The sequence below is a fragment of the Equus caballus genome, chromosome 19, assembly GCF_041296265.1.
Source record: "Equus caballus isolate H_3958 breed thoroughbred chromosome 19, TB-T2T, whole genome shotgun sequence".
Taxonomy (NCBI): Eukaryota; Metazoa; Chordata; class Mammalia; order Perissodactyla; family Equidae; genus Equus; species Equus caballus.
The window spans coordinates 20,995,722-21,009,128 of NC_091702.1; the positions used below are offsets into that span (position 1 = coordinate 20,995,722).

Here is a 13,407-nt window from a genome sequence, read left to right on the forward strand (position 1 = left end):
ACATGTCTGAAAGAATATCTTAACAGAAGACACGGGCTGCACAGAGACTAGACAAAACCTCTATCTTCTACCGAAAGAATTTGCTAAAGTTTCTCTGACTCTATGAAAAGAGGAAACAAGACCCTCTATTTGCAGGGCACAGCTATTCCTGTAACCTGAAAGGTGTTCTTGGGTGGAATTTGGAAGGATTCCCTAGTCTCTGTTGCAGCTGGATGGCGCATTTCATGAGACTGTCTGTCCAATCCATTAACCCTGATGTTGTGCTCACAGGTCATCTTTGACCACTCATTTGCTTTTCTCACTATCCTACTACCAGGAAGGGAATGACCAGGGCAACACTCACAAGCATGTCCCACTGCATGTGACTATATTGGCATCTAGTTAACAAATCAGCCTCTTGGGATCTGGGGAGCATGGCTTGATTCTGCAGAACCAGATGACTTTTGATAGAACTGATAAAATTGAGTTTCTGGACCTAATGAGCCTGGTCAGACTGTGTGACAGTCACGACCCTACGAAGCCCTGCCTGTGAAGCTAGTTCTTGGATTTCTCTCCCCTCTTTCCTGGTTCTCTTTTCAATATAATTTTTACTGAAGTTTTTGTCTTAAATGATTCCTCAGAAGGATTTTACACAGAAAATTTGAGTTCCATTGATTTTCTAAAATGAGCAAAAAAGAAAAAATTCATCATTGTAAACTTTGTGTACGCTAAATTCAATGAAGCTTGCTGATCAATTCAGGCAAAACACCTTGCCCTTGCAGCCGAAATGGTCTGGCAGTGGTCTTTTTTCACTTTCTTGGCTGCTACCAATCTTACTTAAATCCATCTGATTACCCAATTGTCTGTTCTCTGGGATTATGAATCAAATAATCTACCACTTACTGTAAATTTGGGATGAACTCTGCTCCATTATCAAATGATAGGAGCCATGGGCCCTGCCCTCTTTCTTTGTGGGCACCTGTTTTCTGTGGTGATCTCTACCTGAGTGATGGCGTGGATGGTATTTATCGTCTAGACCAGAAAGTGTGTTCAACTCCTTTGTAACCAACTTCTTCACATGATAGGTGGACCAGTACAGCATGGGGGATAGCAAGTTGTGCGTATTCTAAACAAGGTTCTTTAATGAACCTCTGAGCACAGTGCAATCAGTCTTTTCCATCTATCCTTATGAGGTTATGCAGTGAATGGGGGGCAGGGGTGGTGGAGAGTGGGAAAATGTTGTGTTATCTACCCTTGGGAAGCAGCAAATTGATGTGGAGGGCAAAGCATGGGACTGAGTGTCAGAGAATCTTGTCACAGTGCTGCTGTTAGCTGTGCAACCTTGAGCAAGTGGCCTCACCTCTCTGGCTCTCAGGTTCCACTCTTGTAAAATGAGTGGATTAGTTTAGATGATTTTACTGGATGTACATTGTATAAAAAGTAGAGTAAAGGTGACCAGAGGCAGGGAAGTGGGAAATAACCAATCTTAGAACCTACACATGCACAGACTAACCTGAGTAAGACATGAAATTTAAGACCATAAGCTTGGATAAATTACTAGGAATGTGCAGATAGGTGAAAAATTCAACCCTGTTACAAAGAGGTCTGGTGCTCTGGAGTCTGAAATCCTATCTCTGGTGTGCTCTGTGCGCAGGCAACTTTGTCTTTGTGAAGGCTCCCTCATCTAGAAAACAGGGAGGCTGTGATCATTTATACGCAAGCATGAACAACATATTATTTACAGAACCACCAGAGATTATGATGCCTTCTGTTCAGGCTGTGCCTCTATAATCTCTGGCAGTCTGAAACGAAGAGGCAGGGGAGGGTGTGTGAGGCGGGGGAAGAATGTCATGCTCGTGTGCCGGGTATGCTGTGTGCATTTCTGAAGAGAAGGCTCTCATGTAGAAGCAACCCAGGATCTGATCTTTCACCAGATTGTAATGAAGGAACCATATCTTCACAGTGAGCAATGGAAAACTTGGAGCTGCAGAAATACTGAATAATCACATTGTGTGTTACATTAGATTATGCTAAATGAGGAATAAAATGCCTGAAGGCAGCACAAAGCAGGGTAAAACACTATGAACTGAGACTATGGATAGGCTCTAGTCTTTGTTCTGCCACTAATTTGCTGGCTGACCTTGGGCAAGTCACTTAACATCTCTGGGTTTTAATTACTTCAACTGTAAAACAGAGGGAAAGGAGAAGGCTGGGATGATTTCTGAGATGCCTTCTAGCTGTGAGATTAGACTTCATGATTCTGATGTCTGCCATGAACCAGCCTGAATTTAATGATATTCCCAAAGTATTCATAAAAACCCTGTTCAAAGGGTAAACTCAGCTGAATAAATATATCTGCTCAGCTACCTTCAAGTTTCTTTAGAGTCTTTCCAATATGACCTTCCACCATTCCCAGCCAGGTCTTTATCTAACCACATTGGTCTGCACCTACGTCATTTACATTCCCAACTGCAGCATTTGCTGGTGCTGTTCCCATTGCTGCAATGACTTTTCCTTTCATTTATCCACATGAAAAAATATCACATGTCATTCAAAGTACAGTTCAACTGTAATTTTTCTACGGAAGTGAATTGTTCTCTGGTCTCTCCTCAGAGGCTCCCTCATAACAGGTTGCAGCATATGTCATGTTGCACACATAATTAGAGGAGTTTACACCAGTCTGCCTGTCAGATTGTTGATGACTTGAGGGCAAGGATTGTGTTCAGGGCTTAGCTAGACCCATGCTTATCACAAAATAGGGGCATAGCTCAATGTTGCAAAGACGAACTACAAAGATGGTGGTTTTCAGAATCATGATTCACTGGTTTTGGGTCCCCACATGCTAACCTTTATCTGAGCCTTGTGGTATGACCATGTTAACCTACTGTGACTCCTTGCCCCTGCTGAAGTTGGAGAGGGCTTCTTGTAGAAATTTCCAAAGGCCAATTTGAAAACCAATGATCTCTGACCTCATATTTCCTTTCTCAATAAAATTGTTGGAAGCCCAGTAATGCTTCTGAGCTGCTGTAGGCCTCATGTGAGTATGGCTGGGTTTTACCTGGGGGAGGTTACCAAAAGTAAATTCTCTCAGTCGGCATCAACTCTGGAGTTAGGGATCATGAACAGCATATTACTTTGAGCATTATTTCTCAGTGGAGGAGTACTAGTGGCATTTTGGGTGGGATACTTTTTTTGTTGTGCAAGATTGTCCTGCTTAGTGCAGGATACTTAGTATTCCTGATTCCAGTCCACCAAAAGCCAGTAGCAATACCTATCCCCGCAGTGTCTGTGACAATAAAAAATACCCCTTAATGAGATGGCACTGCCCCAGGTTAAGAACCATTGATTTTAGAAGAAACCAGGATGCCTCCCATTTTGTAAATGCCATTTTCTAGACATGCAAGTTTAGATCCAAGGTCTTCCTAACCCTGAAGGCTTTGATTTAGCTGTCAACGCTGGTTCAGGACTGGGTATCAGCAGCTTGAAAGTTACTTTTGACTGAGAAGGACTGAAAGGATGGAAGTCCCATTCCTTTTCTTTTGTACAGACTTTATGATTTACAAGGAGTTTTAACAAATGCTATCTCACTGGCCTCTCTTGTGATATGAGGGGCAGATTCTGTCACCCCTATTTTAAAGGTAATGGAACTGAGTCTTAAAGAAGTTGAATGGTGCTGGCTTAAGTCTCACAGCCGTTTCAAAACTGAGACTGGAAACCAGGTCTCCACTGACTTCTAGGTCATCTCACTCCCCACAAGTCATCTAGAAAATCACAGAGACAGAAGTAGAGTTATGAATTCTATAATCGGCTTTGGTATTGGTGGGTTATGTGGCTGGTTTACCAAGCCAGAAGGTAAAGCTAAAGAATAAAAAGATACATTTATTTGGCTGCTATCAGAGCAGTCTCAGCTTGTTAGATGTGCCATATTAAATGCTATATGCCCATGAGCAGATTTAGCTCACGTTAAAATCCACAGTGAAATAGATGGGCACTGTCGTGTATTGTATTTATGGTTAATTTGATAAGGTAGGTTTTAGGAAAAGAAAATAAATTTCACATTACTATTTTATTACTACTATTTTGAGAGTTTTAGTGTTACTTTTGACCAAAGCCCACACTAGGAAACGACACTCTGGAAGCTCTCTCTCTCTGTCTTAAAATTGTCTAGATTATCACTGTGTGTCTGAAACCTGGAGGCGGAAAGCAGAAAACTCCACTGAACAGTGAAGATGTGGTAGGCTAACTTTTGTAGACTTAGAAGGTGCTGGATCCTGCACGTGTATACATCCACTTCTGGCAATGCAGGCTGTCCACACATTCTGGGAAAAGCAACAGAGGGGTCCTCATTGCATGCAGCAGCCTGCAAAGTACCAACACTCAATACTGAACCATTGAAACAGTTGATCAGTGGCATCAATTGCAAAAAGACAAGAGCCATCTTGCAGAAAGACAATCCAGATCCCTATATAGCTTCATCACAATTGGAGCTTGAAGTCCTATTCACCGTCTTGATTGCTCCTCCAGCCATAAAATGTAGGTAAAATGGAAATTCACCAGAGAAGGGATTTGTGTGTTAAGTGGCCTATAAATGATGCATATCAATTATCTGAGAGACTAGTGGTTATCAAAGAGGCAGTGTAGCACAGTGGTACAAAATTATTAGCTGTATGAATTTGGGCAGATTATTTAACTACTTTGGGATCCAAATTTCTCATCTGGAAAATGGGGATGAAAACATTACCAAGATGATGGGGTCATAGTAAATGTAAGTAAGTATTAGCTATCATCATCATCATCATTATTATTGTTGTTATTATCATTATTGTTACTGGGTGAAGAACTATCATGAGTTGTCAGAGCTTCCAAAAAATAAGGATGTAAAAATAATAATCTTGATTTATTTTTGATTGTTTGGGCTGAATGAGGCAGAGTATGGATTATTCAAGTCCTTGGCCCCATTTCATAGAACCATAGAATGCCATAGTTTGCAGGACCTGAAACATTATTTAATCCAAATTTCTTGTTTTAGAGATGAGGATGATGAAGGTAAGAGGAGTTAAATTCCTGCCCAAATTCTGGCAACAAGGATTCTTGGATTTCTTCTGGCTCATAGTGCCACCCATGACATTTCTCCCTGTTGACTATCCTTGACCAGAAATTCTTTCACCTGGAGGTGCAAAGGGAAATAATATGAAATCCAAATACACCCACTTTCCTACTTCTAGCAGCCCTGGTATTAGTTTGTTGGCTAAACTCGTTAACTAAATAAGTTTTCATGACTAATGACAAGACACATGCTGGGAGCTGGCGCCGCGGCCGAGTAGTTAAGTTCACGCGCTCCGCTGCAGGCAGCCCAGTGGTTCGTTGGTTCGAATCCTGGGCATGGACATGGCACTGCTCATCAAACCAAGCTGAAGCAGTGTCCCACATGCCACAACTAGAAGGACCCACCACGAAGAATATACAACTATGTACTGGGGGGCTTTGGGGAGGAAAAGGAAAAAAATCTTAAAAAAAAAAAAGAAAAGACGCATGCTGTTAAAGGATGAAAAGAAGAGGGGATTCAGAGGAGACTCAAATCTTCTGCCTCTGCAATGAACTTGAGTGGTTGTTCTCAGCCTCAATTTCTGTTTGTAAAATGAGAGAGTTGGGTTATATGATTATTACAAAATATTGTATTAGTTTAAAATATGACTGTATTGCAATAGTATATTGTATAAATTTTACTTATATTATATTATGTATTTTACATATATTATACAATTAATTATGTTGTACAAATATAATCTCTAATGAACAATTAAGTCTTTACAATTATGAAGACGATTTTGTCATCAGAATGTTCAAACACCTGGATACAATTGTTTTTTAATTTGCTAATTATTTAAAAAACAAACAGGGAAAAAAACAATTTAAAAAGTGAACAGGCCATGGAAACCGGCTTGCTTGTTTGTAGGACAGTTTATTGGGTTGGAATATTTTGCCTTTGGCAAATGAGAATCAGTTAATTCCAGGCATTTGCTTATTGACTTGCTAGAATAGAATGATCTATTTTTATTTCATTTTTGTCAGTAATCACCAGTTAAGACTCTTAAAGGGAGGCCCAATTATTCCTGGAAAAGGGTAATATTCTGTGACCTGCCAGACTGTGATGTCACCAGCTCTTCTCTAATTAATGTATGTGCTTTCATTCTAAGCTGAGCTCCTTCTGAGTTTAAGAACAATAGTAATTGCCTGCAACAATCATGAAGGCCAATCAAATACTTTCTCGAAATAACACATATCTCTTTAAGGTAAAAGTGGAAAATAACATATGACTCCATTTAAGCATTGAGTTTATGAATTTGCCTCATCACAGTGACATGCAAGATCCTTGGGCTGCTGTGTTCCTTGTTCCCTGGAGAAGGGCAGGAAGACACAATCCTCAGGAGCAACCTGTCTTGGCCACCACTACCTATGCCCCCAGAGGGGTTAGAAGTGTGGTTGTCAGGGTCAGATTTGATGTTCTGTATTTGTCTCCAGTTTTATTTGCTAAAGGAAAATGCCACAGAGAATACTCATTTCTTGGCTAGATGAGTATATGGCATGAAATGACCTAGAACAATGGCCTGAATTTAACAAATATTTATTGAGCACTCATGTGCCAGGCTATGGGAGTTCCAAACACCTGTAACCACAGCATTTCTGGGACACTATAGGACAATTCTCAATTACTTTATTGATTAAGTGAATGACTGCATGTTACCAGCATGAGTTTCAAAGCTACATTGTCAGTTCTCTTTATTTCCTGGGATACAAAATCAGTGAAATCCCTCAAGCTAAAGATGGTGAAAATTAAACTCTTTTCAACTCCGAGGTAATATATTTTCCCTCTTTCAAAATCCAGGTCCTTCCAAGAGATAAACAATTTCCATGAAATGAATAAACCATGATTCCTCCCAAAAGAGTGTTTATTATTAAAGCCAGCATGATCTACTAGAGGCCAGAGTTGACAATATCCCTAATTTTCTGTTTAGTAATATAATTCCATATGCAACAATGGCCTGAGAAAGTCATGCTTGATCAGCATCAGGGGCTAAGAGTATGTGTCAGCTATTTTTCTGGCAGAGCATCTTACAAGTTATCATCGATGCCTTTGTTAAGACTTAACTAGGTGCCTAAGAAAGGAAATAACCTGCCAGAGATCCTGGAACCAGAGATAGACTCTAGAGCCTTTGGCCATACTCAGCTTGATTTCTCAGGTGCTTTGACAAAATAAATAAATAAATAAAAATAAAATAAAATAAAATACTTCTCTGAGTTTTCAAGATGAACAACAACCATAATAAAGACAATTAAGAATCATCTGATGGAACAGCTTCCTTTGAAAGCTTCTTTTCTATACTGCCTGAGCATTGTGTGAACCTTGGTGTTGTAAGAGAAAAATATTTAAGTATCAAAATGGTGACCTATTAAAGAAGGTATGGCTGCATTTGTGTCATCTCCTGACCCAGTCAGGGATATAAAAAAGCACTCCTACTTGATGCATAAGCACCATAGATCAAGGCTCAAGGGTGAGCAATAGGTGCCAGATTTGAGAGTAAATGTTAGCTAAGTGCTTAAGGTTCTACTCATGACCTGAGCTTATTTTATCATAGAGAATGGGTGGCTTAAAGACTTCTTAACATCAGGATCCCTAACGCATCCTCGAGAATTCAGTCAAATTAATGGTCTTTACGTTTGTTTTGAGATCAATGCATGAAATAGAATTATTTTTGTTCTCATTGTCTCATGAGATGGGTATAAGCTCATTTCAACTAGTAATAGTGAAAATATTCCTTTTAAATTATCCCCCTCACTTACCCATACTGAGGAATATCCATAATACTTTTTATGGTATCTCTGAATCCTTATTATTATGACAGGATAGCTATTGACAACTGACTTAAAACTATCAGTTAGAAGGTAAAAGCTGAGAACCACTGAGACTTCCTGGTTAATTTTTTCCTGAAAGAAATATTCAGGACCAAATAAACTAAACCAAAAACAATACACAGTAATTAATAGAACTTAATTAATAGGACCTAATCAATTAGAAATCTCAAGAACCAGAAAGTGTTTTTTCTTCAGTGGAAAAATGATAATAAAGCAAAATACATTTATACCAGGGATTAAAAACATTCAGAAATGCATCAGTTAAAACAATCCTATTTGTTTATATACTAGACTATTCTATACTACTTCTGTATGAAGTTATCAACCTTTACAGATTTAATCATGCTCCTTAAAGTACTTTCATATACCTACACTTTGATTTTGGAAAAATTATTTTATTGGGAATAGATCACAGAAGAGAAAATATAGACAACATAAAGGCAAGTGGAGGAATGCCACTCCACTATCCCCATTTGCAAATTGCTGCCATAGGGGGAACTGTTTCTGAGGAAGGTATGTTGGATGTCTCAGGCATGTTAGGTCAGACAACACTGGAATAGTGAGACAAGAGAGGAAGGAATGGCAAGACAAAGTAAGTAAGAGGATTGCTTGTATTTTAGGTGCTTGCGTTATGGTATATTACTGAATATAGCTCACTGATGCTAATGTTCTTGTCAAAGATAATCAAAGAAGGCAGCATGGAAGAGTATTTGAGGCAACATAGGCATAGTGGAAAGGGCACTGGCTCTGGAGTGAAGGCAATTGGGTTCCAATCCTAACTTTTCAATCACATGACTCAGACTAATGACCATCTTTTGGTCCCAAATTCTTCTTCTTGTAAAATAAGGGTGCTGAATGATTTTTAAGGTTATTCCTTAAAGTCCTAAAATTCAACAGTATAACTCTGAATACAAAAGCACATGTGGGCTCTAGTCCTCCAGATTCCCTGAAGCCCTGCTCTCTCTCAGGAAAGCCTGCTGTTTTAGTCCTCTAACTTGTTTCTGTACTCCTGAAGCTCAAGTTGTGTGAACAGTGGTATCTCAAGCAGCATGCACAAAAGCAGTTGGTATGGTGGGAGTGAGTGACAGTGGGTGGGTGGGCAAATTAAAGAGAAAAGGGTTGGAAGAGAGAATAGTGTGTGTGAAAAAGAAAGCAGGCCTTCCTCCTTTAACATTCTCTTGCTATATTCCCCAATAACAGCTATCCAAAGCCAAACACCAAAATGAGGGCGTGAAAACAGCTTGGACTTTGGAGTTAAGCAGACCTGAATTTGAATCCAAGCTCTGGATTCGAGATACCTAACTTCAGTTTTCTTATCTTTGTTGTAATTACAGTTAGCAGCTATTGTGAAGTTTAAATGAGATAATATTACCCAGAAGATAGTAGATAATCAGTAAATATTCTCATAATTTGACTTCCCAAAATTGGCTTAGTTCTTTCCCCATCTTACCCATAATATAAAAGGCTAGTCAAAGAAACAAACGCCCAGGGCTGCTTAGAGATCTATATCTAGAGGATGTAAACAACACGTAGTGGGGAGAGAAGGGTGCTGGAGAGAGGAAAAGCCATAGTCAGGAATGTCAGGAATGGAAAGCCCAGTATCTCGGGAATGAAACCTCTTCCTTTGTGTAGCCTCACAACTCTCTGGTTCCTAAAAGCCACAGAAGTGTTTACCAGAACTTAACTGCTTTTCCAACACTTTACCAAAAGGAAGATTCACCGCGCAGGCAGAGGAAATAGAACGAGGCACCACAGGTCTCCTCGCCCCCACCCAAAGTTAGCAAAGCTGGAATCTGGAGTGACATCCGCTCCTTGCTGCTCTACCCGGGAGTGCAGAAAACCTCCTTCCAGACGGAGTCTGGGGAAATTCAGAGAACCCAGGAAGGCAGTGCATTTCCCTGTCTCTCTAGGTCGCTTGCTCCACCTGACTCACTTTATGTGGTTCAAATGCAGTTTCTGTTTTTGGGAAATGTTGGCAAGGGTTGAGACGCCAGTTCCCCGGCAGTATCAGCAACCCGCCTCGGATAACTTTCAGCACCGCGGACAGCGCCCCTCCCTGCAGTCCGCTCTGCGCCCCAGGGTCCTGCCTGGTGCTGTCCTGCCGGCGGTGTTCTCCGGACCCCTTACCTTGGCGAGGGAGCGGGTTATGATTCTGTGGTCCTTGGCCATCTCTAGCCAATGACTGCCCCGTCATTTTGGTGAGAATCCCTCCCCAGGGCCGTTCCTCTGCGCCTCTCAGTTCAAGACCTCAACGAACTGAGCTTCGCACAGGTAGTGGGGTGAAGAGCGACAGGAGCAGGCGAGAACCCTGCTGTTCCAGCCTTCTCCGCATCTTTCCTCCGCCTTCCTTTTGCTTCTAGTCATTTGAAGACTTCTATCTTACTTTTCAATTACAATGTAAAATATACGTTGCGGAGGGGTTACTCAGGAGGGAGCAGGAGGTTCGGGGCCTCGTCCTGCGGGGCCTCACTGCCCTACTCCGGCCCTCTGGATTCGTAGGAAACTGTTGTGCTTTGGGATGGGGGAAGAAAGGAGCCTCTGACGGGGTGAATAAGTGCGGGAGTGAATTCTTTCCCGGGGGCTGCCACCCAGGCCAGGGACACTGCTCCCATCACGTCCTCCTCTACGTCCTCGACATGTCACCACTCTCTGGGGATAGATGCCCCTTGGAGCACACAGGCCTGGTCAAGGCACTGGGCTCAGCTGGAGTCCCTTTGAAGAGTTTGTTCTCAGGTAAAAGGGCAGACGTTGTCCCCGCCCTCCCCTCGGGCTTTGGCCGGAAAAGCGTCTCTTCCTTTCCGTGGACTCATTCCGAGGCCGAGAACTGAGCTGCGGGAGCCGAGTGTGTACCAAGGCGGGGAGAAAAGGACGCGCTCGGCCTCTTTGGAGACCTGGGCGGCCGGGATGCCTCTCGCAGCTCCCCCCTCCGCCCCTCGCTCCGGCCGCGCCGGGGCTGCGTTTGCCCCAGCCCTGCCTGGCAGCTCCCGCGAGTCGGAGCCCGGCGTGCCCTGACCCTGGACACTGTCCAGGCCCCATTACCGGCCAGAGCCAGAGACACCCCGACCCAGCTCCTTCCTTCTTCCAGGGGACCCCTTCCCGGAGGGCGCCCTCAGCCTCCGCGCCATGTTCCTGCTTCCCCCCTCCTAGTGGCTCCGGCTCCCTGATTCATTCAACGAGAGGTGATCATCCCATTCGTAGGGTCCAGCTGGGATGCAGGGGGCGCAGAGGGAGACAGACTGCGGCGAAGGGGGACGTTCACTCACCAAAGGGTTGGAGGCGATGAACTGGCTGCCCGGGCTGTTGGTAGCGGTCCGCACTTAAGCGCTGGCTCTGTGTCTCCCACTGTGAAGCGGGGTGGCGGTGGCAAAGGAAGGCAGGAGACAGCCTCTGCTGCTGAACAGCTCCTCAATTATTCAGATCGCTCCCCCTACCCCGCACCCCTCCCAGCGGCCTGTCAGTCCTCCCTCCAGCTAGCCTGTCCCCGCCTTCCTGGAGTCACATGGGCGGCCCAACCCCTTACATTATGGAGCCAAAGCCTCTCACCAGACACCCCTCCCTTCTTCCCCCAACACAGACACAGACACAGACACACACACAGACACACACACACACACACACACACTCTGCTATCTGCCACTCTCAAATTGTCCCTGGTCTACTGAGCCTCCAGGGGCCGCTTCCAGTATCTCAGGCTGTCCAGAGGCTGAGGGGTCCAGAGATAGGGTCAGTTCTCTGCTCCAGGAAAGCAGGACCAGGCAGGACTCTGCAGTGTACCTGTGTTGAGAAGGCATCTGCCAGCAGCTCCACCTCTGCTGGCCTAGGCACTGAACCAAGGTGGCTACCCAGATCTGCTCCCTGCCCTCTGAAAGCTTCTCCCCCTCCTCTGCTGGGCCCTTGCTGCTCCTAAATTTCTCCCATCTCCCTCAGCATTACTGGAAAGAACGAATGGGAGAGATGGATTTCCCCTCTCCTCCTAAGAAAGACAGGACCCTCTTCCTTCTCCAAAGCTCAAGTGGGCCAAGTTTATCTTTGAGTTCTCAACATCTTAGAGTGGAAAGATTGTGGATTGGAGATTTGAGGAGGGGCCAGGAATTCCAGTCTGTGTGACCTTGGGGTATTTGACTTCTCCTAGCCTTTCTTCTCTCATCTGTGAAATGACCCCCTCACAGGACTGTCATGAGAATTAGAAATGAGAATGTTCTTGAAATTGCCTAGCCCAGTGCTGGACGTATACTTGGAACACAGTAAATAAGAGTCCTTCCCCTGCCTCAGTTAAAATAAATTTCAGAAAACAAGAAGATTGTGATTTGTGCCAGCAGAATGGAGCTATCTTTTGTAAACTTGGAAGGGGGCATTTGTAAGGTCAAGCTAGACAGATAACTAGTTTGAGTGGAGACAAGAGAGACACAGGCTTATATTTTTCACTGTTTCCATTCAGATGAGTATTCCAGAGTTATGTCTCAAAGGATGAGGACCAGATGGTACCAACTCAGCCGTGTTTGGCCTCATCAGAGAGTGAATTATTTAACATGCTTTGAGTAGACTGATATAGATGGAAAGTACCTTCACGAATTCTTGCCTCTTTGGTTCAAGCCCTCAAAATATATAGGAGCTAATGAAATGTAACTCCCTGCCCTTGGAAACAAGTTCACTGGCTTGTGTTTGAGGAGAATACTGGCTAACTGATACCCCCTCCCTGGGATGGAACAGTTAAAATCTACTTTAGGTTGTTGGTTCTAGCTCAGAGGCCCTGGGTTCTCCCCAGAAAAATGACTGATCAGTGCCAGGACAGTCTTGGTAAGTCCACCTAGCTCGAGTTTATTATTGCCTTGGACTATCATTGAGGCCTGAAGTCTTGGGACATCCCCATAATTTAAGCTTATGAGAGTCCTTCAGGGTATATCAAACTTTCTGGGATACCCAAGAAGCAGTGAAACATGGCAGAAAAGGCATAGACTTAGAGAATCCGAAGTTTGGAGTCTTAGTGAATGCTCTGCCAATTACTTATTGTGTGATCTTTGGCAAATCATTCAAATTATGAGTCTCATCTTTAAAATGGGAGTAGAATGTCTGTATGCCTTCTCCATGAGATGATTGTAGCGTTCAAATGGGATAATGTAGGAGAAGCCACACCTGAAAAGTAAAGAGTAAACAAATACAAGCTATTAATATTATGGACTGAAGAAAACCCTGAATTTATTCCCATCCAGCTGCATTATGGGCATGAAAGGATGGGGAGATGGCACTTGTCTTGAAACAGGCAGCTACTGAAATGTCGGTGTGTTTCTGTGAGTCTGTGTGTGTGCATGCAATTTAAGGGGTGCAGTGTTTTGAGTGCTGTGTTTTCCATTTTCCCTCTCTTCTGTGATGAATTTATGGATTAAATCTCATTTTTTTCCTGGCTTTTCATTTTTAGAATGACACCAGCCACAATCACAGTAGTTATGTGTATTTGATATCTGAGCTAAGTTTGTGCCTGTATTTCTGGACAGCAGGCTTTTCTGCTTTTGCTAA

At 43.2% G+C, this 13,407-nt stretch overlaps 1 protein-coding gene across 1 annotated transcript in view; it reads right to left on the bottom strand.

Annotated features, from left to right (window-relative positions):
* SLC7A14 (solute carrier family 7 member 14) overlaps positions 1-11,459 on the bottom strand; it is a 116,871-nt gene extending 105,412 nt beyond the window's left edge. Inside the window, exon 1 of the mRNA XM_001492326.6 lies at positions 11,157-11,459. The gene's annotated coding sequence lies outside the window, so the exon portion shown is untranslated. The remainder of the gene's footprint in view (positions 1-11,156) is intronic.
* Positions 11,460-13,407: the final 1,948 nt, after the last annotated feature.